The 27,604-nt window shown below is 41.4% G+C and overlaps 1 protein-coding gene across 3 annotated transcripts in view; it reads left to right on the forward strand.

The window, feature by feature from the left end:
* Positions 1-27,604, forward strand: part of RIPOR3 (RIPOR family member 3) — a 145,979-nt gene that overhangs the window by 25,853 nt on the left and 92,522 nt on the right. For 2 of the 3 annotated variants that reach the window (XR_013544479.1, XM_020779503.3), the window contains exon 1: positions 2,830-3,042. The exons of the other annotated variant lie outside the window; for it this stretch is intronic. The gene's annotated coding sequence lies outside the window, so the exon portion shown is untranslated. Of the gene's footprint in view, positions 1-2,829; positions 3,043-27,604 lie in introns of those variants that run through there. 3 annotated transcript variants of the gene reach the window in all.

Below are 27,604 nucleotides of genomic sequence, written 5' to 3' on the forward strand. Positions count from 1 at the left end.
AGACGACAAATGAGTCATCCTGACAGATAAACTCACATCGCATTTTTGGGGGTATTTTCTGATCCCACTGATCTTCTAGTGTGCTGAGGGCTATCAGAAAGAGCAGTAATAGGGTTACTCTGATGTTCCTCCCCAAAATGGGGGCAACCTACTGGTAACTAGAATGTGCCACTTCTAGTTACCAGTAAGTAACTAGAAGTGGCACATGGGCTGACAAAATATGGGATGTAACTTATAAAAAACCAATCCAGTACATTGGTTGGGACAAAAAAATTAGCAAAAAGCAATATATGTATCAGGATATTTTGTTGTCCCAGACTTTTTTTGATTGTTTTTAAAAATTATTCACATAGAATATTGTTTATAACTGTTCAAGTGCCAATGCTCTTTGATGCCCATCTTGTAGGACCAGTTTTGTGTGAATTCTGCAAGGGAAACATGACTTTGGGGTGCTAATATGTCCCATCTGCTCGGATTAATGTGTGCAGGAAAAATATATAGCTAGTAATGCCCATTAAAGAGGCACTACCCAAACCTCTAAAATCTGACATTTCTTTGTCACTAATTAATTGATTATTATGAGTAACATTAATAACAATTATAATTATAATCATAATAGTACACTAGAGTTAATGACTTGTTCATATAATTATTAGACAAGCAAATCCTGAACTATACGTAAATAATAACTCAATATATATTCCAGGAATGCTAAAATTATAGACTAGAAACAGAAATCACAAAGGGTTATTGTCAGCTCCAAGTGCATCTTGTCACTGCTTCACATTATAGAATCACACAGGATTTGTGATAATGAAAGTTCACTCAACCTGTCTGTCCTTCAGGAGCTTCCTGGCATCAGAAAGTTGCTGAACTGAGCATCCATTTTATCCCATATGTAGCAAAGCAGTTTTTCTTCTTGAAGTCACTGGAGCAAATGGGGTACTGGAGTGAAAAGACTAATGATGACTGGATGGTAAAATAATAGCTATAATACACTATAATAAACTCTGTGCATATTTTTGAATTCTTTTTGATCTCTTCAGAACATTTCATATATATAGTCATGAGACAGAAAGCAAGAGGAAGCTGCAGTCATTCAAATTTAGATTCCCTGGACTGCAAGGAGAACAAACCTATCCATTATAAAGGAAATCAATCCTGAGTGCTCACTGGAAGGACAGATCCTGAAGCTGAGGCTCCAATACTTTGGCCATCTCATGAGAAGAGAAGACTTCCTGATGTTGGGAAAGTGTGAAGGCAAGAGGAGAACTGGATTACAGAGGATGAGATGGTTGGACAGTGTCACCAAAGTGAACAAACAAAATTAATTAGACTCAACTCCGGGAAGCAGTGGAAGACAGGAGGGCCTGGTGTGCTCTGTTCCATGGGGTCATGAAGAGTTGGACACGACTTAATGACTAAACAACATATAGCCTATGCAAATGTGGAAAGAAAGAAAAAGTGTCTGTGGGGGGGGGGAGAGAATTGGAGGCACAGGTTCCATTTAAGAGCCCTCTTAAGAATTCCTGGGTCCTCTCATCTGGATCCTCCTCCCTTCTGCCCTTGTCTCATTCATTTGACCTCACCAGGAATGAAAGCTAAGGAGATGGAGCAGCAGCCTCCACTGGCTATTCCCCTCTTCCTCTGGGTCATGTGAACTTTGATCAGAGGCCCTGCACATGGCAGACAAACTGGAAGCGGCAACAGGAGATGATCAGCATCTGGTGAGGCCGCTCTGGGTGCGTCTACTCACAGGCAGGCTTTACTCAAGTCCTCTTCTCTGGACAACGACCTGAGATTTGGGAATCCAAAGGATCACTCCACAGAGCATGCTGAGAGCCGTATCGAATTACCATTCGCTCAGAGCTTGGAAAAGTGACTGTCATACTCTGTAAATCCAGGGGAATTCTGGGATTTGTAGTGGAAAAAGTAACTTTTCAAAGTCCTGGACCTGCTGAGGTGTGAAAAACCCAAGCCACCGGTCCAAGAGAAGTCTTTCTCTCCCCACTTCATCTCCTCCAACTGGAGGAGGAGCCCATTTCCCACGTTCTGCCAGCTTCAGCAGGAGTGTAGGTTCTCCCTTGTGAATCGACCTGGCTCACTTCCTTCTCTTAGCCCACCACTATTCTCTCGTGGCCTCTCCATCCACTTTCCTCCCATGGCTTCCGTTTTTGACCTGTTAGGTCCCCCCCGCACCACATTATGGGGAATAAGTGGTGTGTGTGTGTGTGTGTGTGTGTGTGTGTGAGTGTGAGAGAGAGAGAGAGAGAGAGAGAGAGAGAGAGAGAGAGAGAGAGAGAGAGAGAGAGTGTCTGTGTCTGTGTGTCTGTGTGTGTGTGTGTGTGTGTGTGGCAATAGTGCCAAACAGGAGAAGGGCCGAGTTCATGGCCCTTGGATGGCTCGGCCTCTGGTTCCCGTTCCCACCCCCTTGCCCTTCTGCGGGCATGGTGGGGTCGCAGTGGATGGACAGAGGGAGGAAGAGAAGGAAGAGAGAGGAGGAGGAGGAGGAAGAAGGGAGGCAAGACGGGGCGGGAGGAAAGGAGGGAGGCCGGAGTCGGAAAGCGGAAAGGGGGACAGATCCTTCTTTTCCCAAGGCATCCGAGTCCTCTCCGCCGCACGCGCTTTCCTGGAAGCAGCGCCCAGTTCGGGTGACAGGCGACGGTTTCGATAAGGCGGCCCCTATCGCGGCGCTGCAGCCGGCGGCCGAGAGCGCGATCGCGGGCGAGGAGGAGCTGCTGGGGAGAGAGGGGAGCGGTGGGCAAGTCCCCAGCTGAGCCAAGGAGAAGGAGAGAGACAGAGAGAGAGAGAGAAAGAGAGAGAGAGAAAGAGAGAGGGAGGGAGGGAGCGAGCGAGCGAGCGAGAGACGGACAGACAGAGACCTCTGCTGCTTCTCTGGCCGCGTCGATCAGAAGTGGATCGGAGGTTCGACGGCTCGCCTGCTCTGTCCAAGCAGGTAGAGCGCGCCCGCGCAAGAGAGAAGGAGAGAAGCCTCCTCCGGCGCCACCCAGGTGTGCGACTTCTGAACGGGATGTAGCAACGGTACGTGCGGTGAAAGGATGAGGCGGGGAGGGGTAGGCACAGGACGATCGGTGGGATCGAACCGGGAGTCTGGGCATCTGGGAAGGGCAGAGGGGTATAAGGGTAGGATTTAAGACGTGGTGGAACCGGCTCCTCACCTGGCGATAGGTGGGACCGGACAGTCACCTGTGAGAAAGGTGCCTCTTGGGGAATCAAGAGGTACAAACGAATGCTCAGCGAATGGAAAGGAAACTTTTCACGGGCTCTCCGGCTTCATCAGGCAGTGAAGTCAACCCGATGATGTATCTAGCAAGGGCTGTTTTCATGCTAAATAAGAGCTTGGAAGATTTGCGCTCGATCCTCCGAAAACTGTTTCGCTTGCTTTCCTCGCTCAGGCTGAGGTTCTAAGCAGGCTTCTTAACGCGTAGACTTGGAAGACACCGAGGGAGTAAGTTATTGTTCCGAAGAAACATGCCTGGATCAGGCCAAATAGATTTAAATCCCGTCCCCATTCTTTATTTAACTTTAGGTGTGCTGACTTCCGGGCACGCGGAGGGATGTGCCGGTTCCGGGAAATCATTAGAGCGATACTTATAATTATAGTTATGATGATGATACTTCAAGTGTGCAGAGCGTTTTGTGGTCTTTATCCTGTTCGACATCAGCACAAACGCGTGAGACGGCGAAACGATTATTCTCCCGCTTTGAAAGTAGGGAAAGAAGCAGATGTTGAAATAACTCAATATATAGTCCTCAATATTATATATTCCAAGGCTAGAAAGGTCTAGCCTCCCAAAGTGGGGAATTCCAACCAAGGAACAGAGCTTGGATAAAATCTCTCCTTGGACTGCAAGTCCCAGAATCCCACGTTCTGCACCTCCGTGTTAGCTCAACATGTGTAGTGTACACAGTACCATGCAATGAAAAAAAATCTCATGAACATCTTGTTTAGTTTTTGCTTGGAAGACGCAGTCCTTCATTGTAATCCAACATCTGTGTTTACATTCCGAACCTGGTACTCTCTAGAAGGGTGGAGATGCTGGAGGTTGTGACTCCACATATCTGGAGGAACTTAGGTTTTAGGATATTCCCAATTACTCTGTACTGATAGGAAAGCCAGGCAATGAAGAAAGCTGATTTGGGGGATTGGGGAGGGAGTTTGAAATATGATGTAGGAGGAGCTCTTTACAGATACTATGGACTGCCAGAAAACCAGATAAATAAGTTTGAGATCAAATTAAGTCCGAACTTTCACTAGAAACTAAAATGTCTGAATTAAGGCTGTTGTGCAAAGACGGCTGAGAAGCTGGAAAATGGTAATTTGTGATTAGACAGGAACCATTAACCAACTGGAAAATCAAACCAGTTTGTGGTTTGGTTTTTGTCTCATGCCCGATCTCTCTCTCTCTCTCTCTCTCTCTGTGTGTGTGTGTGTGTGTGTGTGCGCGCACATGCGCACGTGCTACCTGTTCTTGTGCCACCAACAGGAGCAAGTAGTTAGTTTTAGTTACTTAAACAGATCTGAACGTTTTTCACTAAGCATTTTCCAGCACATGGACCATGTGATCTTCCTCCTCCACCCTTTTGCAGTGCCTTTCTCTCATATGTATAAAAGGAACCAAGAAATTATGAGTTCTGCTGGCAGTGATTTTTCAGGTACTCAAGAGTTCCCTCACCCATTCTGAGGCTCTCAAAGTCTTCCCCAGGTTGAAGGGGAGCCTCAGGGTTCCTGGAATCTGGAGAGAGGCAAAACTTTTAAAGCCTTCAAAAAGCCCATGGCACAACCACAGATGATTTCACACAAGTTACAAGATGTGAAAGAGGATTTCAGCCTTGGTACTCTTTTATACACACTTTGATACACATAGTAATAATATAGTGTGCTGGTAAAATTCATCCCCTACCCCAAGTACTATAAGAATTGCAGTTAGGAGCTCAAACAAGAAGACATGACCAGCAGAAGAAAATCCTTAGGCTTAATCCTGTGTGGATGTCAGGAATTTACAGTATCTCCTTTCCCAGAATTTTCAAATTAACATTTTTTTAAAAAAATTATCTTCAGGACTTTTGCACATGTTTCCTTTGGAGACTCACTTCTCAAACATGAATTACTGTTTCACTCGTATCACTCCAACACTAATGTTCTTTCAGCAGTAGTTATGGCCCATCTATAATGTCTGTTTCTGCTCTAAATTCAGAGGGAACAGAGAAGCTGTGGTGGAAGTGGCAGATGTTGTTACCATCTATGCTAATCAAAAACTTCCCTTGTTTGAGCACTGGGAGTCCTGGCTCCAGCACAACACTATTCAAGGATTGAAATAGCTTAATTTAGAGAAAAGAAGGCTTTTGTGACAAACTATTATGTACTGATCTATTGCATCATTGATCAACCAACCAATAAATCCTGATCTATTTCTGCCCAACTGTGACATGCTGTTTTTCCCGGTCTGATATTTTACATTGTGGAGGTATAGTTATATATGGGTTAGTTACTTTTCTTTTTTAAATATTCAATGCTTGGTAATGTTTCATTTGCTTTTAAATGTTGCTTGAGGTTTTGGGTCTTAGCCCAGCTACATTTTATTAGATGGTATGGAGAAGGGGACAACAGAGGATGAGATGGCTGGACAGTGTCTGCGAAGCAACCAACATGAAATTGACAGAACTCCGGGAGGCAGTGGAAGATAGGAGGGCCTGGCGTGCTCTGGTCCATGGGGTCACGAAGAGTCGGACACGACGAAACGACGAAACGACGAAACAACAATGCTTTTTTAAAACATCTATTTTTAAATAGCACTTTTGATAAGCCTGCCCTATATAAAAACCTGAATTTATCAGGCAGAAGGCCCAGTATTATAAGGAAAGGAAAGCGCAGATTCTCCATTTGTAACCCCTATGAAATATTTGTTCAGGCCCAAGAAGTAGGAGTAAGAAAGAGCAGAGCTGTGAGTAAGGGATTTGAATCAGAAAGAGCGGGTTTGCTAAGACCCTTGACAACTTGGTCTAGGGTTTTGAAGACTCTGCATGTAATACTGATTCTTCTATGTTTTGGATACCAAACCCAACTGTGAAGGAGAGAAAGAGAGTGAGCCATCCTCTGCAGTCAAAGGAGCAGAAGGAGGAACGGAGTGTGTAGAAGGGATATTAGTAGAGGTGGAGCAGGATGACAGGGAGGTACAATAGCCTAGGGAAGTGTGTTTGGCTGACGAGAGAGGGGAGGAGCTAGATTGGATTGTATGGGAAAAGATATAAATGAGGGTGAAAAGGCGGAAAGTTTGAGAGTGGTAAAAAGTGAACCGGCTGACAAAAGAGATAAGTCAGCGCAGACAGAAGGGAGCATGGGCCAAGAGAGTTTCTTAAAACTGCTTAAAGAATTCCCGAACTTACAAGTGGATGGAGGATTATTGCCAGGACCTCCAGATTCCTTTGCGCGCGGACAAGAGGTAGACTCCCTGGAATGGACTGTGGTGGTTTACCCACACAATCAGTGTGGGGGGAGGCGGGTGATCCGTTCCAGTTCCTCTTTACTCCAGAGTCAGCGGAAGGGGGACTGGGTGAGACACCCATGTTGTGGGACGGTTTGCACGGTACAGACCACACTGATCCGCCCTATGACCGACCGGGGAGCGATTTGGGCCAGCCCCCCAGTGAGACGGAAAGACAGAGAAATGACTACTTGAGTTCGGAGTTACAAGTTGTTACCAGAGTTAAGCTTAATGGATCCTTTTGAGCCAGCCAAGTTAAGTTTGTTTACCAATAAAACAGATTCTGTTAGAAAAGATGAACAGCCTCCTGCCCTTTTTCCCGTGCCGTCAATGGAACTGCCCCTGGCAGAACCAACCCGTATTCACACCAAGTAAGGAAGATATCTTGGATGTGATATTCAAAAGCACACTTGAATTTTACAGTTCTAAAAGCAACTTTTGTATTGGTGCTGTTGCCTAGAATTTGGGTGCACAAATTGCAGCATTTTTGTTGTTACAATTACGTAACTGTGAATAAGAAGAGAGAGACTCAGTTTGTGAAACTGTATTTGCAAGGTTCATTGTTTAATCTTCTAAGTAAAGAAATAGCCTCACAGAACTTAAATGTGTCACACAATATCACTGGATGAGAATGTTGAAGACTTAGGTTGCAGCTTCACCTCTGGAACCAGCCTGCGAAAGTACAGTATATTGGCTGCTGGTTACTGTAGTTATAACAGACACTCAGGTTGCAGCACTTTTTTCCCCTTTGTTTTAATCTGGTGTAGGTAGGTGCTGTATGTTGTCACTGTGAGCATGTCAAGGGCTGGGCACAATGTCATATGATGGGAACATCATGACCCATTCCCTGCTTCCATTTTTTTTAGAATGTATTTATCTGCATCTTTGGATGTGCAATGTTGATCACAGGTTAAAAAAAAGATATGCATGTCTGCATATGTGAATGAAGGCATAAAGGAGAAAAAAAATCAAAGATGCAATGGCAGGGACAGACTTATAGGGCAGATGAGGGAAGAGCAAGGGATGTGATGAAAAGAGTAGGAAAGGGATGAGCAGACAATCAGTGGTCCTATACCACTTGAAACTGTGGCATAGAATAAATACACTGGAGCAGAAAAGAACAAATTGGGTGCCATTTTGAACCACTGTAGGGCTTGGTGTTACAACAGCAGGATTTTATCCCATTTTTCTGGAGAGTGTAGTTTCAGCCTTCCATGCCTCTACAGTGTATTTTTCCTCCGATCTTGATACGTGGATTCCAACTTCCTTTTTAAAAATCATTTTTACATACAACCCCTTTAAAGTTGGTGAGATTGAGATTATCCCATTTTATAAGAACCTTGTATGGTATGGAGGCCTTTGGAAGCCAAGACTTACAAAGGGTGGCTGAGAGAGCTGAATGTATTTATAGTAGAACAGGGAAGATTATGGAAGGATATGACAGCACTCTTCAAATATCTAACAAGCGGACTGGAAAGAAGAGTCCTCCACTTGCTGAATGGACTGCTTCTGAAGGTGATGAACTCTCCTTTATTAACAATTAATTAATTTGCCATCCGGATACTTCTGACCTATGACCTTTCCCAGGATTTCTAGATACTCAGAAGTGCTTTACCATTCCTTCTTCTAGGGCAGTGGTTCCCAGCCTTGGGAATAACACCCAGGTGTTATTGGACAGCAATTTCCAGAAGCCTTCACCAGCTCTGTTGGCCAGAATTTCTGGCCATTGTAGTCCAAGAACACCTGTCTTACCCAAGGTTGGGAACAGCTGTTCTAGGGGCAATTGTATAGTTTCTCCAAGACATACAAGCTGGCTCTTTTCCTGCAAATGGGAAATCAAACTCCTAGTCACTGGCTGGATAGCCAGATGCTCCATCTCACTGATTTAGCCAGAGGATATCAAACAGAGTTTGGATTCCCATCAGTTGGGAGTGTATTAGTGGTGAATGTACTAAACAATCTTTAAGTACCTTCCAACTCCAAAGTTCTATGACTTGTTCCATGTTCCACTTGATTCTGGTAGTTTGTGAGGAAGCAGATTTTTGGCTGTTTATTAGGAGAAATTTCTTCATACTAGGAGGTGTTTTGTGGTGGGCTTTCTTCTGTGATGCTCAGGTTGAATGCTCATTTGAAAAACTCAAAAATCGGAGGCTAAATGGTTGTCAGTCAGGAATGCTAAGGTTCCCCCATGCTGCACTGAAGGATTTTCATTGAGCAAGGGTTGAGCTAAATGACCTCAGTCTTACCTTTCGACCTGACCTATAAACCAGGGGTGGAATCCCCTAGAGTTCTTGTATACCTTCAAAGATCCCCAAAGTGAAAACAAACAAACAAAGTGAAATGGAAACAACTGGCATGCCATTTCCAGTTAAAAACTGTTTGCTTTCAAATACATGCTGAATCAGTGATATATTTAAAAGATGAAATGTAGCACGTGCGAGTTTCCAAGATGGACAATTCACTTTTTCTTTTCTTTTCTTTTTTGGCTGGGGATTTTGATTTTAATTTTTTTTTCTTGTAGGCCTAGGCAATCCCAAAAGGGTGGGGAGATATACAAAAACTGTTGTGAAGGTTTTTTTTTAATGTTCCTGCCACATTTTTGCCTTCCTTCTAAATCAATAGTATGTATCACAGAGTAGATCATGCAGGGCTACAGTACTATGTGACAGAATGTGTGGGCTTTGACAGCCCTGTGAGCTTCATGGTGGTTTGAACCAGAGTTTGGAAAACTTCAGTTTTGAAAGAAAATCTTTCAGAATCTCTCTACCACAATCTCCATGATAGCATGAGAATTCTGAGAGCTGTAATAAAAATAAACAATTTTTTCAAGCTTTGGTTTAAAGCCAGTTATTCTTACACTGGGAAATCAACCCTGAGTGCTCACTGGAAGGACAGATCCTGAATCTGAGGCTCCAATACTGTCTCATCAGAAGAGAAGACTCCCTGTAAAAGACCCTGATGTTGGGAAAGTGTGAAGGCAAGAGGAGAAGGGGACGACAGAGGATGAGATGTTTGGACAGTGTCACCGAAGGTACCAACATGAATTTGACCCAACTCCAGGAGGCAGTGGAAGACAGGAGGGCCTGGCGTGCTCTGGTCCATGGGGTCACGAAGAGTCGGACACAACTTAAGGACTAAACAACAACAACATTTTTACACTAAAAACAATATTCTATCTACCCAACTGCATTGATAGCAAAGTTTGCCTAGAGCAGAATGAGTGGTTTTGTTTTTGTAGGGATTAAGAATAGGGGAATAACAGAGTTGGTTTAGCCAATTCTGATATGAATTAGTATGAGAACGCTGATCACTTTAAGTGAATAAAGAAACTGATCTTCCACAACATAGCCTGTAGTCAAGTACAAATCTATTAGGTTGTGAAACAGTACCTCAAAAAACAAAACATCCAGAAAGATTCTTGATGTGTACGAAGAGCTTCTTAACTGGAATAAACTGCCTTTGGAGATTATGCAATGTTCTCTCCAGGAGGTTTCTCAGAAAGAACTGGTGATGTACCTCTGATGGAAATTGAGACCAACTCTAGAGTGTAAGCTGCATCTAATCTATGAGTCAATTGTGTTTTTTTCTGTGACGAAATATAATCAAGAAGTAGTTAAAATGTCCACAGTTTTATTCTTAAAGAAAACAATGTTGTTTCAAAACACTGAGAAGTGTAGAGCTTTTGCATAATATATTAATTTCTGAGTCTCTACTCAGATCTGATCATGCCTAGGCTTATGTAACACTTTAAAGTTCTATGGGGGTGTATTTGTTTATTATTCATGAATCTCGCAAACACAATTTCACAAAATAAGATTTCTTATTAGCATTCATAAAACAGACAACATGAGCAATTATAGCAACAAAATTTGTGCATCCAAGTCTTTGGTAATAGCACCAATGCAGAATCTACTTGTAGAATTTGCAAAGTTCAAGTGTACCTTCGATTTTAGACAAAAATCCAATATATCTTCCTCATCTGGGTTGGGTAAATAATACAGGAGAATCTTCAAAACCCTAAAATAAAATATCAGTACAATTTAATGTAATTCATTAATTCAATATGTAATTTCATTCCTCCAACCCAAATACATAAAAATTATACCTAGACCAAGTTGGGAAGGACCTTAGTAGTCCAAATAGTAAAAGCAGCTTCGGCCTCTTCAGCTCTCCTACTTTTTCTAAGATTCAAAACATTTATTCACAACCCTTCTTTTTCTTAGTTCCACCCCTTTGGGCTGAACCAGTATTTCATAGGGGTTATACTTACAAAGCCCATAAACATGCATTTGCCAGTAAATGCCACAGACTTTATTATAGATAGAGCCTGACTGTTGTGAAGCTCTTGTGTTGCGTGGTGAAACACAACTAGATCACTGAAATACGAGTATTGTTCAAGAATACAGAAATTGGCTAGTATGACCATTGACCACTCATTCAGGAAATTATAATCTGAAGAAACAATGCTTCCAAGGTCTCAAACTGGCCATTCTTGGTTTAAATAGATAATGTTCTCTCTTAGCTGACATGTTCCTTTATCTCATCATAAAGAAAGGATGACCATTCATTATAAAAGCTGGTTTGCAACATTCTCTGTCAGTGTCCTACACCATAACAGAGAAACCAAGAAACATTTTGTATGGCCAAGCATTGATAAAGAATTGGTGTGAGTCTAAATGGGTAAGGTCATCAAAAGCAGATAGTCTGTGCCAACTGTATTGCTGTACTTTCTCCCATCCAGGTGAATGGCTGCCAAAGATAAATCTTCGTAGAGCAAAATATTTATCCAGTACTGGGTAGTCATAGGGTAGAACTAGACAGAACGTCCACTCTGGAATGACAAGGTAGATAAATTCACTCCCCCCCCACCCAGAAATTATTTCCTTCACATTTCCCATGCCTAAGCAATCATATTTTAAAATTAAGTTTATATTTACCTTCTGCTGATAAGGTGCTGGGGTATTCCTGATCATATGTCCAGTTCTGTGATGTTCACACTCCTTAATTAGCAGTAATTTGCTCCATAACTTGTGTGATGTCATATAGCATGTCTATATCACCAATAGAATTCTGGCTATTAAATCTTAAAGCAGAGATAGGTGATTTTGGCCCTCCTAATACGTAGAATTCTCAGAGTTCTTACCATTGCTTATGCTACTTTGGACTAAAGAAAGTTATAGGACAAAAACATATGAAGAGCTGCCATTGCACACACATGTGCCATAAAGACATTCCATATTTCATTTGGCACAAGCTTTCATGGACTGCAACTCACTTCATCAGATTTGGGCTATAATCCACAAAAGCTTATGTTAAATAAAACTTGTTGGTCCTTAAGGTGCCACAGGACTTTTTGTTGGCTCTGTTCCAAGAGAATAACAGAGCTGTTTCCTGGAAATTTTTGAAAATGGGAAAATGTAGCCTTGCTAGGTTATACTAAGGTTTAGGAGATGGAAACCTGGTGGATGAAAATGATGGGACTAGAATATGAAATGTGGGTTTTATACATAAAGAGACCTGGTTTTCAACATCCCCATTCAGTGAGCAATCATCATTTGCTTCTTTTGGGAGTCACACCTTTGCCAGTTCTTCAAAGGCTGGTATTGGGCAAAAGGATCAGAAATAGAAAAATGACCTTTTCAAGGCAATGAATCAGAGGTTATTGCTGGAGAGTTGGTATGTATGCAATATCTGTTTAATGTACTACAAATGTGATTTTAGCCAAAAGCCAAGAGGAAGTGAGCTGGTAGGGTATAATTAATCAAGCTGTAACTTGGTCTCTGCAAAACTTTGGAATGAAAAGTAGCTGATGGTGACAGCCAAGTGTCCCTTGTAATAAACATCTTTCAGGCTAGCATGTGCAGGAATCTTGTTTTTATTCTGCCTGTTTTTGGAAATGGCATACTAAGCATAATTTACCCAAGGAGTGCTCCTAACCTCCCTGTCCAACCAGCATTCCTATATTCCCTGCAATCTTTTTTGGAAAAAAAAGATTTAAAAAGTCCATTTAGAGAGCATGGGGAAAGCTTTGGCATATTTTCAAAGACCACAGTACCCTGCCCCCATTTTTTAAAAAAAGTGTGGTTACTAGAGAGGGCAAGGGAGCTTTTCCACTAAGCTCCCATATTTTTTATGAAGAAATACTTTGAGCTATGAGATTCATGGAAATAGGCTTAACCCTCCAAGATCTGAGGATGGGCATGTGCTGCCCTAGTTCTCTGAAGTTTGCCTCTTCTTGATCTAATGGGTGTTTCTCTTGCCACACCCATTTGAAGACAAATGGAAAACATGGCAAGAGTGCAACTTTATGCTCCTGTCTTCTCTAATGTGCTTGGATCAAGCTGGGAATCTTTTAGAAGCAGAAGAACAGGGAAATCCATTTCTCCAGTGTTGCTATTTTTCCAAATCCATTTTTGTTCCCAATTAATTTTTTGCAAGCAGGTCTTCTGTTTCAGTGTGGCTTTCAATACAGAAGCCTACAGTCATTATTACTATGAGCAACAGTGGAAAAAAAAAAGAAAAAAATCAGCTCTATCAGCCATTAAGCCTTGGATTTAGTGGTTACATAATAACATAAGAGTCCTGCTGGATCAGGTCAAGGGCCCATCTAGTCCAGCTCCCTGTATCTCACAGTGGCCCCACCAGATGCCTCTGGGAGCGCACGAGACAACTAGATACCTGTCTCCTGATACCCCTCCCCTTCAGCTGGCATTTTGAGGCACCTCCCTTTTAAGTCTGGAGATTATACATCCCCATCATGGCTTGTAACCTGTGATGGACTTTTCCTCCAGGAATCTGTCTAATCCCCTTTTAAAGGCATCTAGGTCAGATGCCATCACCACATCCTGTGGCAAGGAGTTCCACAGACTAACAACATGCTGGATAAAGAAATCTTTTCTTTTGTCTGTTCTCACTTTCCCAACACTCAATTGGAGTGGATGTCCCCTGGTTCTGGTATTGTGTGAGAGGGAAAAGAGCTTCCCTCTATCCACTTTATCCATCCCCTGCATAAATGGTTAGAAACAATAGATAGTGTACAGGAACTTAAGTCCCCATTTATTCTCCTGTGAAGATCATTTGGGCAGGTGCCACTTACTCTAAATCAGTTATGAGACACTACAGTAGTTCTAGTGGAGATTTCCCTGTATCCTGGAAGGCCCTGGGAGGATTGCCATAAATTGGAATAGACGTGACAGCACAGAATTATTACAATAATGCTGCTTCTTAAGCAGGAGACTGTTGGATTAAAAAAAAATATGCACTCTCATATTATGCCATCAAGAGGTTTTGGCTGGAAGGGAGCTGCAGTGAATGTCAGTCAGTCAACTCAGCTGCAGCCAACTGTTCCCTCTTTACCTCAGAATTCTTTTTCCCACCTTTTTTTACAGTCATTCGGGGTTCAGTTTAGTGTTTTGTCAGTGTGTGAGTTAATTAACCAGTCAGTTAATAAGACATAAGGCTAATTAACCAGTGAAGCTCAGTAATGTAACAAGTTGATATTTCCTCAAAATGGGATGTTTGTTTTTATATAAGAAGAATCTGTAAGTAAATTTTTAAATTTTTATTTGTTTCTAATTTGCCCCCATCTCTGAGTGAATGTACTGAAACAAGTAAGTGCCAGTTGAGGTAAACAAACAAATAGGCAGTGATCTACTGACAGAGATTGAAGCTAATTTGCTCCACAGGTTCCTGACAGAACCACTTTTATCTGCTGAGTAATAAGAGGAAGTTTATTTTTAAAAAAAATTATTTAAGCCACACCCAATTCCTCACACACAACTCTACCTAACACTCCCACAGATACTACCAAGGAATGAACCAGGAAGACTTTCATGCCATGGAAAAACAGTCTGAGAACTGTCAAAAAGGCAGCATCTCTGCAAAATAAGTGTGATTCTGATGCAAGAAGATGCATAATTAATATCAGGTTAGAAAAAGGGGGTTGCGCTCTTGCCTTGGCAACTCTTGCCAACTTGAGGAAAAGGTAACAATCTTACTTTGTCTTCCAAGCAGAATCCCAAGGGCTTCCAAGGCCAGCCTTTCCAATAGGCAGAGTGAGGAGGTTCCCTCAGAAAGCCAACTGGTGATATTTTAAAATGGCAGGAAAACATTAATTTAACTTAATTTAACTCCTTCTTCTATATGAGCCTGCCTGTCCTCTAAGATCAGGCCAGGAGGCCCTTCTGAAGGTCCCATCCCTAAAAGAGGTGAGGGGGATGGCCTGTCGAAATAGGGCCTTCTTGGCTGTTGCCCCCCAACTTGGAATGCCCTCCCTATAGAGATCTGCCTGGCTTTTGGCTTTTCGGCGCCAGGCAAAGCCCTTTCTGTTTAGCCAGCATTTTAATTAAACAGCATTCTCTAGCTGGCCATATGAGCAGCAGGACATTAATATTAATGTTTTAAGAATGGTTATAATATAGGATATTTTATATTGTCTTTTTAATGTTTTTAATGTTTTAAAATTTTAATGTTGTTGTACGCCGCCCAGAAGCGAATGGTAATGGTGCGGCTAAAAAAATACTGTAAATAAATAAATAAATATTTTTATTATCAGGAGGTGGGAGAAATGCTTGTAGGAACAAGCTGCAAGTATTTAAAAAACTTGGGTAGCCTTGGTTTTCATGTACCTTGATGGAACGGTAGCAGGGTGGATGGGTCAGGTAAAGCCATGGGCTACTCTCAGGCAACAAAATGTCTCAACCAATAAGAAATAAAAATATGTTAACTCCATACTATCTGTGCCTAAAGTCCCCAAGAGGGCAGTCTTTTCTTGGCTCCTTCTTGGGGGAGGAGGGACAAAGAGAATATATTGGCAGCCAACAAACCATTGTGTCAGTACTTTGTACATTTAGTAATAAAACAAACCTATCTTGTATTGTGTTTGCAATATAAATATTTATGCAGTCTTTTCAGAAAATGAAATGTGATTGATTGTTGCTTTGGATCACCCTCCCCATCTTTTTGAGTACAGAACATTTGATAAGGCAAAGATCCAGTCTTTCTTGGTTATTTCACAATTCTAGTACTTCTTCTGTTATATTAGTCGTAACGGGGGCAAACCAACCAGTGCAATATATATGTCATAAATTGTAAAACTGAAGTTTAAAAAGTGCAACTGCTTTTTAAAATCCTGTTTAAACAAAAGAATTAAAAGAGATATTGAATAGAATTTGTGTTGAGTCATAGCAGTGGGTATGAGGATCGCAGGGTGAGGTGTGGTGAGGTGGAGGAGAGTTTCTCTCTAGTCAGAAAAAACATGTGCTACATTGTTTTTGCTGACAAAAACGTGATTTCTTGTCTTCTAAGGTGGTTAGCATCCTGACTCAGAATTATACAACCAGATGTGTTACTAGAGAAACAATTTAAATAGAAAAACGTTTTTCCAATTCCACCCCCTCTCAAATAAAGTTGAATAGAAAGGTTGCATTCATATTTGAGTTATCTCTGTGTGTTTATATGTGTGTATGAGTAAGAAAGGGTAGGAGGAAAACTTTGCCTACATCTGTTAACATTTTAAGATTCTCACACAGAACTGGAAATTGAAATATACTATATTAGAGATGATTTATGTGCCTCCGAGACAGTTTTATGAAATGCTGTGGAGGTTTTTGATTTTTTTTCACTTCTTTTTATTGCTAAAGAGTTGTGCATTTCTTAAGAGCCAATTCATTCCAACTCACTCACTATAAACTTAATGGCAATGTCAGATAATGATGGCTAGACACAAGAAAATGTGTTTAAACACTCTGGACTGTGACAGGTTCTGATGCTAACAAATATTAACTTATTTATTATTTTTGGCAATTATTAAGTAGTTTTTGGGGAATTCCGGTGTGTCAGGAGAATGAATACATTAATCCTTACTAGGAAGTAAGCTCCAGTGAATAATGTGGGATTTACTTTCACATAAACATGCTTCAGAATGAATTGCTCATCATTAAATGTATTTATTAGTATTTATTTAGTGCATCTATATCCCATCTGTCTTCATTCATGCAGCTCCAGACAGAACAACCAAGTTTACAAGGTGGTCTCTCATCCAAGCACCCACCAGATCCAGACCTGCTTAGCTTTGATAAACGGGCTGAATCATTTTGTGGCCCTGAGTGCATACATTAGAGCAGTGGTCCCCAACCTTGGGCCTCCAGATGTTCTTGGACTGCAAATCCCAGAAGCCTTCACCACCACCTCTGCTGGCCAGGATTTCTGGGAGTTGAAGTCCAAGAACATCTGGAGGCCCAAGGTTGGGGACCATTGCCTTAGAGGTCTGAGGTTGCCTGTCAAGTCCAAAATGCTTGCCTACAAAAGAGCCTAATCACCAGCTGGAACTCCTTCCCATCAACTTCCACTGAGGGGTATGGGATGCTTCTGATCTGGTAATGCTTGTTTGGTTCTGACACTATAGTCATACCCACTGCAAAACAGTCCTGTCAAACATATTCAGTTTAGCAAGCTAGGAAAGATATTGCTATTAAAATTTCCCTAAATATACGAAAATACATGGATTATTTTTAGAATTTACTCCCTTTCTCTACCCATTCTTGCTTCTTCTGTTAGGTCCCCTATTTCTGATTTGAACTGACTCCTTTGTAGGAGGCCTGATTTAAGTGTAAAACATTAGCAGTAGAGTGGCAATAATTGGGACTGTTTTTTTCAGAGCTTAGTAATGGTTAAACAGCTCGTCCTCTCTAAACTGATCCTTAAAACAATGAAGGAATGTTTCCTCCTCAAAGCCTTTTAAAAAACAACTTAGCGTTTAATTAGTTGGTGGGACTGAGCAGAACACATTATAATTCTTATTTTTCTACTCCTATTGAAAATTAGAAGGGAAATTGAGTGATGGTTGTTCTGGGTTTTTTGGACTGTTTGACCACGTCTGTTAGAACACAGAAAGAATTCTAGCTCCTGTCTTCTGAAGAAGCCGGCCACAAAGACTGGCAAAATGTTAGGAAAAAAAAAAAAAACCTCCAGAACACAGCCAAACAGCCTGAAAAACCTACAACAGCCATTGGATCCCAGCCATAAAAGCCGTTGACATTTAGTCCAGTCGTGTCCAACTCTAGGGTGTGGTGCTCATCCCCGTCTCCAAGCTGTAGAGCCAGTGTTTGTAGACAGTTTCCATGGTCACATGGCCAGTGTGACTAGACACAGAACGCCATTACTTTCCCACCGTGGTGGTACCTATTTATCTACTTGCATTTGCATGCTTTCAAACTGCTAGGTTGGTAGGAGCTGGGACAAGCGATGGGAGCTCACTCTGTCACGTGGATATGATCTTACAACTGCTGGTCTTCTGAGAAATGGAGTGACTTGAGAATTATCCACAAAGAGGGCATTTGGCATTTTTGCTATTGAAAGATACAGATCTGTAGCTTTTAGTAGCTACAGGCCACTATCCTGTTAACTAAATGATGAACAGATGGACATTCATGTAAACTTTCCCTCTTCCCTGTCAGTCTTTCCATTGTGTGACCACCTGTGTGACTGGTCTTGTAACTGGAATGCATGCATGGTCACACCCTGTACCAGTACAAAGAGAGAATGCAGTTATATGATTGCTTTTCTCCATCTTTAGTCAATAGCATAGTGTCCACAATGATGACAATTTTGCTGCCACCAATGGTTGTGTTCATACACACAGCAAGCTAGGGATTCATAGGAATCCTGACTTGTCACCAGCTTGATGTTCAGCCATTTCCTAACTTGCTCTGTAATTGTTTATCATAACCTCTGGGAGCAGGCAATTTCTCTTCCCTGATTAGTTCCTTCTGAACAAACCAAAGAAAGGATCCAGGGTTTGTTCTTGGCTTCTTCCTTTTCTTTGTTGGGAGGGAACCAAGCAGAACAAATTTCACCTGGAATTTTTGCTATCCCTTTAGGAAAAATCCTGTTGAGAGACTGGTTATATGGCCTGACAATTGCCAAGATTTGGAGCTCATTAAATCTTCATGTATGGGATGTGGTGGCACTGCAGGTTAAACCGTAGAAGCCTCTGTGCTGCAAGGTCAGAAGACCAGCAGTCGTAAGATCAAATCCACACGACAGAGTGAGCTCCCGTCGCTTGTCCCAGCTCCTACCAACCTAGCAGTTTGAAAGCATGCAAATGCAAGTAGATAAATAGGTACCACCATGGTGGGAAGGTAATGGTGTTCTGTGTCTAGTCACACTGGCCACATGACCACGGAAACTGTCTACGCACAAATGCTAGAGGTGGACACAACTGGACTAAATGTCAAGGGGAACCTTTACCTTTAAATTGTCATGTTCCACCCTTCTGTGGTATTATTTGTTTAAATACAATCATAGAAGAGCCAACGCTTCTTGAAAAATCCAAACTTATACTTACATTTCGCTGAATGTTGAATTGACCAGGACTGTGTTTTGTAGACCATGCTGCAACAGTCTTAGCTGGCATTTACATGTAGGTTACAATAAACATGCAGTTCTGTATCTATCATCTGGGTAGGGGGGCATGTCATTTGGCACACTTTCATCTATATCAAATCCCTAGGCAGAGATTCGTAGGGCAGATCTTATCATCTGGCTATCATCACTGCAGAAAAATAAAATTCTTGAAGATTTATTGGTTACTGTCACATTGCAGTCTTCATATTATATACTGGACAGACCTTTTCGATAAAGCTATGAAACATATTTGTGCGGCATCTCTGTGTACCATTGCAGTCAGCTGAGACAGTGATATGATTTATGTTCTATGGAGTATCATTGCTTGATGTTTTACATCCAGATTCTGTTTGTCATGGCTCCTAGTTATGTATGTTAAACTATTTGGCTTGAAAATTGTTTCAAAAGAAATAAATCTATAGTGGAGTATAGTGCAGAGAACTTTGGCTTTCTTGCACCTGCTCAGCCTGGTCTCTAGGTGCTGTTGATCATCATCTTCAAGGACCCTCCTTTCCACAAGGAGCCTCATGGTGCAGTGGTTAAACTGCTGTATTGCAGACAAAACTGTGCTCACAACCCCAGGGTTCAATCCCAGGTAGCCAGCTCCTGGTTGACTCATCCTCTGAGGTTAATAAAATAAATACCTAGCTTGTAGGGTGATGGGGTGGTGGCGTAGACTGCACAATTAACTTGTAAACTGCCAAGAGAGTATTTTAAGCATATAAGCAGCACACAATTTTTTTTTTTACAATTGCCTTTAAAGTATACTGGGACTGGGCAGACCTTCAAATATAGGAGGCTTTTGAATGGAGAACTGTCCTCTGACAACCCTTTAAATAAAGGATTTTGCTTTGCAGAGTAGGACAATGACCGCTCTATATCAGCAGTGAGCTGGCTTCCTGCCAGGTTATGGACTTTGTTACTTGCCCAGCTGTGCTAATTTCTATTGCTGGCCTGGTCCAGCCTCCCCAACTACTTATTACAGGTACTCCATCTGTAGAAGCTGAAACTCTTAGTGTTTCAGAGAAGTGATTCAGACACACCTTTGATTGTGTGAACAATAGTTATTTGAAAACTGAATCTGTGCTCACCTCCTGACATTCAAACATAAAACAAAACAGGCTAGTTTGCAAACTACAAATGGTGTAAAAAGCTCCTGCTGATAGTTGCTTCTTCTTCTGATGGGTTATCTACTTTAATGATTTCACGAACTGCAGCCCTCCTGGTGCTTTGGATTGAAACTTCCAAAATCTCCAACCATTGGCCATGCTAGCTAGGGTTTCTGAGAGCAAAAATATCAAGCACACCAAAGATTGAGAAGACTTTGATGACAATGCAAGACTTTATTAGAACCTGTTTATATTTTTTTCCAATCCTAAACAAACTGTCTGCTGAAACCCAGAACTGAACCAGAGACCTTTAGATCTTCAGTCTAACAACTGAGCTGAATGTCTTTATATTTTTTTCACACTCCTGTTAACTGATAATGTTGCATGCCATAAAATGGTACTCTGTGACACTGCCATTTGAATTACACCATTTAATAATAATTGTTTGTGACGTTTGTTTTATCAAATCACGCAGATGTTCCTCACCAGTGAGGGAATGTTTTCATTCTAAATTGGCTCTGTGTGAACTGTGTCCCCATCATTTACTGCTAAAAATGTCTTGGGCTTGGTGTCAACAGAAAAGTTAAATATTTTTGGAAAGTTTAAACAGCTTGCTATACTATTTTTGGATTATTCAAGTACATTAAGATGGATGCTTTCCATGTATAGCTTCCCCTCCTCCCCCAACATATTTCTCTTTGTACTCACATAACCTCTTTGATTTATTGCTTGGGTTGTCACACACTTTGCAGTCTCACACATGCTCCTTCCAGCCTAAACAGATGGAACAAGAAGAGGCAGGGAGCCAGGAAGTCCTGTGATACTAAAGGGTTTCTGCTTATAGTTTTGTGTGTTTACAGGTTGCAGTTCCCATATTTATTATTGCAGGTTAAAAACACTAGATTAATAATCTTCAGCTAGTTGTATAACAGACTCCTGCAACAATATTCACACTAGAAACTCAGTATTTCGTTAAAAAGAACACACCTTTATAAATATCCTTCCAGTGGTCTCATTTTCACAATCTAGTGCTATATTCAGTTATCTAAAGAGTGATGAATAGGAAATCCCCAGTTTATTGTAACCTTTGAGAGGAACCAGAGGTTAGAAATCATACACTATTATTAACTAGTCACATGTAATTTCTTTTGTGATGATCATGAAGCTCTAACTGCATTACAACTCTAGGTTAGTGGGAAATAACTTTATTCCTTTTTGTAGCAGACATTTCAATTCTAGTTACTTTTATAGTTACTGGAATATGGCCTCATTAAATGGTGGAGGAAGGAATATCATACAATTCAAGTACAGTGGTGTCTTGCTAGACAGTTACTCCACATGACAGTTTTTTCACTAGACATTGACTTTTTGCGAACACTATAGCGATTCGCAAAACAGTGATTCCTATGGGAGAATTTCGCTGGACAATGTTTGGTCCCTGCTTCGCAAACTGATTTTCGCTAGACAACAATTTTGACAGCTCCCTCCGTGCTGCAAAACAGGTGTTTTCAGGACCTAAACTTCGCAAGACAGCAAATTAAACACCTGATCGGCGGTTCACAAAGTGGCTTTCCTATGGCCAATCTTCGCTAGACAACAATTCTTCCCCATTGGAACACATTAAGGTTTCAATGCATTCCAATGGGGAAATGCTTTTTGCTAGACAATGATTTAGCTAAAGAGAGATTTCAGTGGAATGGATTATCATCGTCTAGCGAGGCACCACTGTACTATGTGTCATGATGCTTTTTTGGGCTGTTGCCTCATACTCTGCTGTGGGTATAATTTACATAACAAAATTGTAGATGGGAGAAGACTATTGTTTTGCACAGGACAGTGGTTTATAAAATTATGATCATGTACCACCAAGTCCATTCTTATTTAAGGGAACCCCTTTCAGGGTTTTCTAGGTAGAGAATACTCAGAAGAGGTTTATTGTTCCCTTCTTCTGAAGGCATCCTGGGACTGTGCAGCTTGCCCAAGGCTACACAGGATGGCTCTTCTCTCTGGAGGCACAGTGGGGAATCCAGTTCCCAACCTCTGGCTCTGCAGTTAGATGACTAAACCACTGAGCTATCCAGCCAGCTACAGTAGCTCCTAATATTCCATTTCTTAAAGAAGTAATCAATTTTATGATGTGGAAAAGCAATGGGTTATTTTTTAAAAAATGCTATAAAGGAAACAAACTTCTGAGCCTTAGAATTATAACAGTACTGTTATTAGTTTTTTTTTAAAGAAGTAATGTTCTTAGGTCTGGGAAATTACTAGTTCAAATGTCACTTTTCCTATGAAGAAGATGGCCATCGGCTTACCACTGTTTCTCAACCTCAGATAGAGTTGTTGGATGACCAGGTTCCCATTTCCTGAAAATTTTCGGGGCAAAATCTGAGACTGGGGGAGGAACCTTGTGATGTTAGAGGAGACAGACTCTTATTCAATAATTGTAGTACCATAAGTAAATGTTGTAATGTGATGTTAAGTTGCTTCCTCTTTATGGTAACCCCAATAGGGTTTTTGAAGTGAGATGTTCAAGGAGTGGTTCACCACTGCCATCTCCCATTGAGTTTCATATGCAAAAGGGGATTTGAATCCAGATCGGTCATGTCCCAACTCAGCAGTCTGTCCACTGTACCACACTGGCCTTCCAATATGCATGTGAACAATTGTGACACAAAACGTGAATTTTCTGTATTACTTAAATAAATATAATGTGCTCAACACATGTGTGAAAACCTTTGTAGTGAGTCCTGGCACAAATTAGGAGGGGAGAAGAGATGAGTGACCAGCTATCAAAGCCACTACATACAATAAAATTCCTTTCCTTTCCTTCAGCACTGCTTACCATGAGAGTTCTTTCTCCACCAGGGGACACAGGGAAGAGTAGCAATTCTCTGAGACTTCATTTGGTCCCTGAGACCTGACAATGCTAACTAGCCTCAGTCCTCCATCAGCAATACGGGATATTAATACAAGGCTTCAGAACTGTGAGGGTCACTAGGGCATTCTTAAGAGACTGCTAGCTTGCTGTAGGCTTATGCATTCACTGCCCTTTCCCCGTTACCTGTGTAATATGAGTCATTGTCTTTGTCTTAACCATAGGTGGCATTAGGTCCATCAATTCCATGGTTTATAGTCTGTTTTTTCACTTATTCCTGATTAGTATTAACCACAGTGTGTGCCAAAGTTGAAATAACGCTATTGCAACATAAGGAGAACATTTCCAAATTGTAGCTAGGTAACTGAGAATGTTATATTTGTAGTACACAAATGTATGCAAAATGCTGTAGATGCTGCTAACCTATGCATGTTTACTCAGAGCTAAGGCCCAGTGGCTGGGATCCTATTGCACTCCAGAAGAGTGTAACTTTCTCCTTGCAATAGAGGTACTTCCCCTTGCATGCATGGTGCCAGTACACAAGCAGAAACCCCTATTTTGGAAAGCAGCCTTGTGCTTGTGCAAGGGAGTGCTGGGTCTTTGAAACTCACATTGTTTTGCTGTGCTTGTACAGTAGTTTGAGCAGTTCATCTGAACAGGATCCTGGCCTGTTTTGAATGGTGCCCATGCTTTAGTAAGTATGTTTAAGATTACAGCATCAGTTCCTATGTAACTGCTAAGTGGTGGCAGCAGCAAACTATTTTATTTGTTTTTCATCTAACATATAAACAGGTGCAAAATCACTCAAAGATATCCACAGGAACTCTAAATATGAGCAAAACTGCGGAGTAGTGAGTTAGGATAATTCTCATGAATGCCACTACAACAGGCATGTAATTTAAAATATGTGTTTTATTATTGTTTTCTCAACATATATACTGCCCCATAGTCCTAGAGCATCCTCTGGGCTGTTTACAACATACGTACTTATGCAAACAAAAACCTGCCCCCCAGCGAGCAGGGCACTCATTTTACCGGTCAATCTTGAGCCAGCTATCTGAATTAGAGATATGACCTGAATCAATTCAGGTCTCTTCATCTAAATATCTGTAGCAGCACAGCTGCCATGCAAACTCTCATCGCTTCCCCTGGACTGGCTGGTCCACTTACATTTCATCCTACACTGCTGGGGTCCTTCTTCTCTGGTTGTGTGCCAATCTGGCCAGGAGCTTAGCTGGTCCGGCCCCGCCTCTTCCAGCAGCCAACCACTCTAATGAGGAGGCAGGACAGCCTCCTCATTAGAGTGGTTTCAACATAAGACAGTATAAAGTAATGCACATTGGGCCAAAAACAATAATCAAAACTTTATCAACTGATGGGTTCTGAGCTGTCCGTGATGGATCAGGAAAGAGATCTTGGTATGCTGGTGGAAAGCTCGATGAAAGTGTCAACCGCGTGTGCGGTGGCAGTGAAGAAGGCCAATTTCATGCTAGGTATCATTAAAAAGGGGATTGAAAATAAAACAGCCAACATTATAATGCTATTTTACAAAACAGTGGTAAGGCCATATCTGATGTATTGCGTGTTAGTTCTGGTTGCTGCACCTTAAAAAAGACATGGTGGAACTTGAAAAAGTGCAGAAGAGAGTGACTAAAATTATCACTGGGCTGGGGCACCTCCCTTATGAGGAAAGGCTACAGCGTTTGGGCTCTTTAGAGAAAAGGCACCTGAGGGAGGGCAGGATTGAGACGTATAAAATTATGTAGGGGATGGATCAAGTGGATAGAGGGAAGCTATTTCCCCTCTCACACAGTACCAGAACCAGGGGACATCCACTCCAATTGAGTATTAGCAGAATGAGAACAGACAAAAGAAAATATTTCTTTATCCAGTATGTTATTAGTCTGTGGAAGTCCTTGCCACAGAATGTGGTGATGGCATCTGGCCTAGATGCCTTTAAAAGCAGATTGGACAGATTCCTGGAGGAAAAGTCCATCATAGGTTACAAGCCATGATGGGGATGTATAATCTCCAGGCTTAAGTTACCTCAAAATGCCAGATGCAGGGGAGTGGTATCAGGAGACAAGTGTCTAGTTTTCTCATGTGCTCCCAGAGGCATCTGGTGGGGCCACTGTCACATACAGGAAGCTGGACTAGATGGGCCCTTGGCCCAATCCAGCAGGGCTCTTCTTATGTTCTTATGACAGTGACTTTCCCCACACAGCTGACAAGATTGATATATTTTGATTGATATATTCTGTAATCTGAATCCATTGGGATGAAATTCAGGTCATGAACAGAGGCTTGACTGCAGTACTGCAATTTAACCACTGTGCAATGGGGTTCGCTACATTAATGTAATCTAATTAATAATATTAAATGTGTTTATATGAATGAAAATAATAAATATGTTTAGGACTCTAGGCAGGTGTCACCCAGTTACTTCTCTTTTCAGGTACCTATGAAATTATTAAATGCAATAATAACAAAGTACATAGCTAACCCTGTGCTGCCTTTTCATGCCATTCCAAAACTGTTTCCTGAGGCAGCCACCGAAGTATGTCCACTATTTATTTTTTTATTAAATATGTTCATATCCCATCCTTCTTCCAAGGTGCTCAAGGAGGCAGATATGGCTCTTTTGCTTCCTGCTTTATCTTTTCAACAATCTTCTGTGTTAGGCCTTCCTGTTATCCAGTACATCTCATGCCAGACCTGGCGATGTTGTGTGACTATCCTTCTTTGCTAAATGTCTAATGCCTGTGCTACAAAAGCTACAAAGACAGACTCCCTGCTCTGAAATGTTTGCTGAAGTGATGAGCTAGAGCATCTTGTGATTACTTAGTACTGTAGAATAACACCACAATTTGTCCTTTGTAGTGGCTCTGAATTCTGAAATTTTAGTTGTAGCCGCCTCTTGGTCTTGGTTGGGGAGAGAGAGCAATGATGATGTAGGCAATGTGCACTATGATGTCAGAACTGCGTTCCTTCCTCCTCCTCTTTCAGGCTCTGCATAGTACCGCTGGCTGCTTTTGTGGGTGGTAGAACTCTGTCTTGAGAAGGCAAGACTCATTGGAAGAGACAATGATGCTAGGAAAAGAGGAAGAACAAATATGAGATAGTTCAACTCCCTAAAGGACGTCACAATGTTGAGTTTAGAAGAGCTGAGCTGCTGAGGATGGGTTATATTGGAGGTCATTCATTCATAGTGTCACTATATGTCAGAGACAGACTGATGGCACATAATTACAACCACAACTCTCTTTTCTCTTTGGTAATGGGGAGGACCTCTAATCATAGGGAGCATCACTATGATGTGAGGCTGCTACTACTGCAGAAATGTGAGGAGCAAAACATTTTGTTGCCCACCTCAAGTGGTGGGAGTGGTGGGGTTGCTCCCAATGCATACTGTGCAGATAAGGTGCAAACATTAGAATATGCAGCGTGCAATATGAGAAACAGCTTTAAAAAATACCAGTAAACTTTTGTAATGTGGCTATTTAAACTGAAAGTTCTGGTAGCTTTTTCTTGTTCTTTAAGAAGTTGCTGATTTGCAGATGTGCATAATTGGTTGCTGATGGACATAGGGAAACAATATTCCGGATTCCTTCTGTAACAGAGAATGGTGGGGATGACATTTCTAAAAGCACAGAATTTTGCACTGAGAGTGGGATCTTCCACTGTAGGGCTTGCCATGTGGCACATGCAGCTCTGTTCCTGCACACCTTGCTACCATTCATCACCTCCCAGTATCTGCTACCAGAGGCTGCTGTCCTATGATAAAGTCAGACTTAACCAGCAACATATAGTTAGCCTCTTTCACAGAAAGTTTTGGCTATATCAAACCTGATCTGATCCAGCAAGTTGGCTCTTATGCTCTTATAAACTTGGCGACTTTGGTTAAAAATAAGTTCCAAAATCCTGTGCTTTAACAGCTACTGGATATATTCAGAAAACCATTGCTAACAGATGCCTGGCTCTTTTGAGAACTGAATGGTATTTCCAGGTCAGAGATCCTGTCACTGTCAATTAATTCTAGTTAGTCGGGCTATTGCATCTATCTATCTATCTATCTATCTATCTATCTATCTATCTATCTATCTATCTATCTATCTATCTATCTATCTATCTATCTATCTATCTATCTATCTATCTATCTATCTATCTATCTATCTATCTATCTATCTATCTATCTATCTATCTATCTATCTATCTATCTATCTCTCTGTCTGTCTGTCTGTCTGTCTGTCTGTCTGTCTGTCTGTCTGTCTGTCTGTCTGTCTGTCTGTCTATCTATCTATCCATTCATTCACTTATTTGTTTGTTTGTTTGTTTAATTTCTATACCACCCATATGGTAACACAGGCCCCTCTGGGCGGTTTACAAAATACCATAAGACAAAATATAAAGACAAACAATACAAAGCAGACAATAAAATAAAACAATCTATACAAAATCAATAGATAAAAGCAAGAGTTTGAGAAGACCTGTCTAATTTTTTTTTTAAAAAATAATTGCTTAAACGTTCCCAATGAAGGTGCTAGGCAAATATTGGGCGGGAGAGCATTCCATCATTGTGGAGCTACCTCCAAAGGACTGGTTTCTGGTTACTGTTTTCTGGGCCTCTCTTGGGGTTAAAGCTCTCAGCCATTCAGCATGCGAAGATCTTACAGGATGGGTAGATCTGATTGGAAGGAGTTGTTCTGCCT

The sequence above is a fragment of the Pogona vitticeps genome, chromosome 4 (assembly GCF_051106095.1).
Source record: "Pogona vitticeps strain Pit_001003342236 chromosome 4, PviZW2.1, whole genome shotgun sequence".
In the NCBI taxonomy this organism is placed as follows: Eukaryota; Metazoa; Chordata; class Lepidosauria; order Squamata; family Agamidae; genus Pogona; species Pogona vitticeps.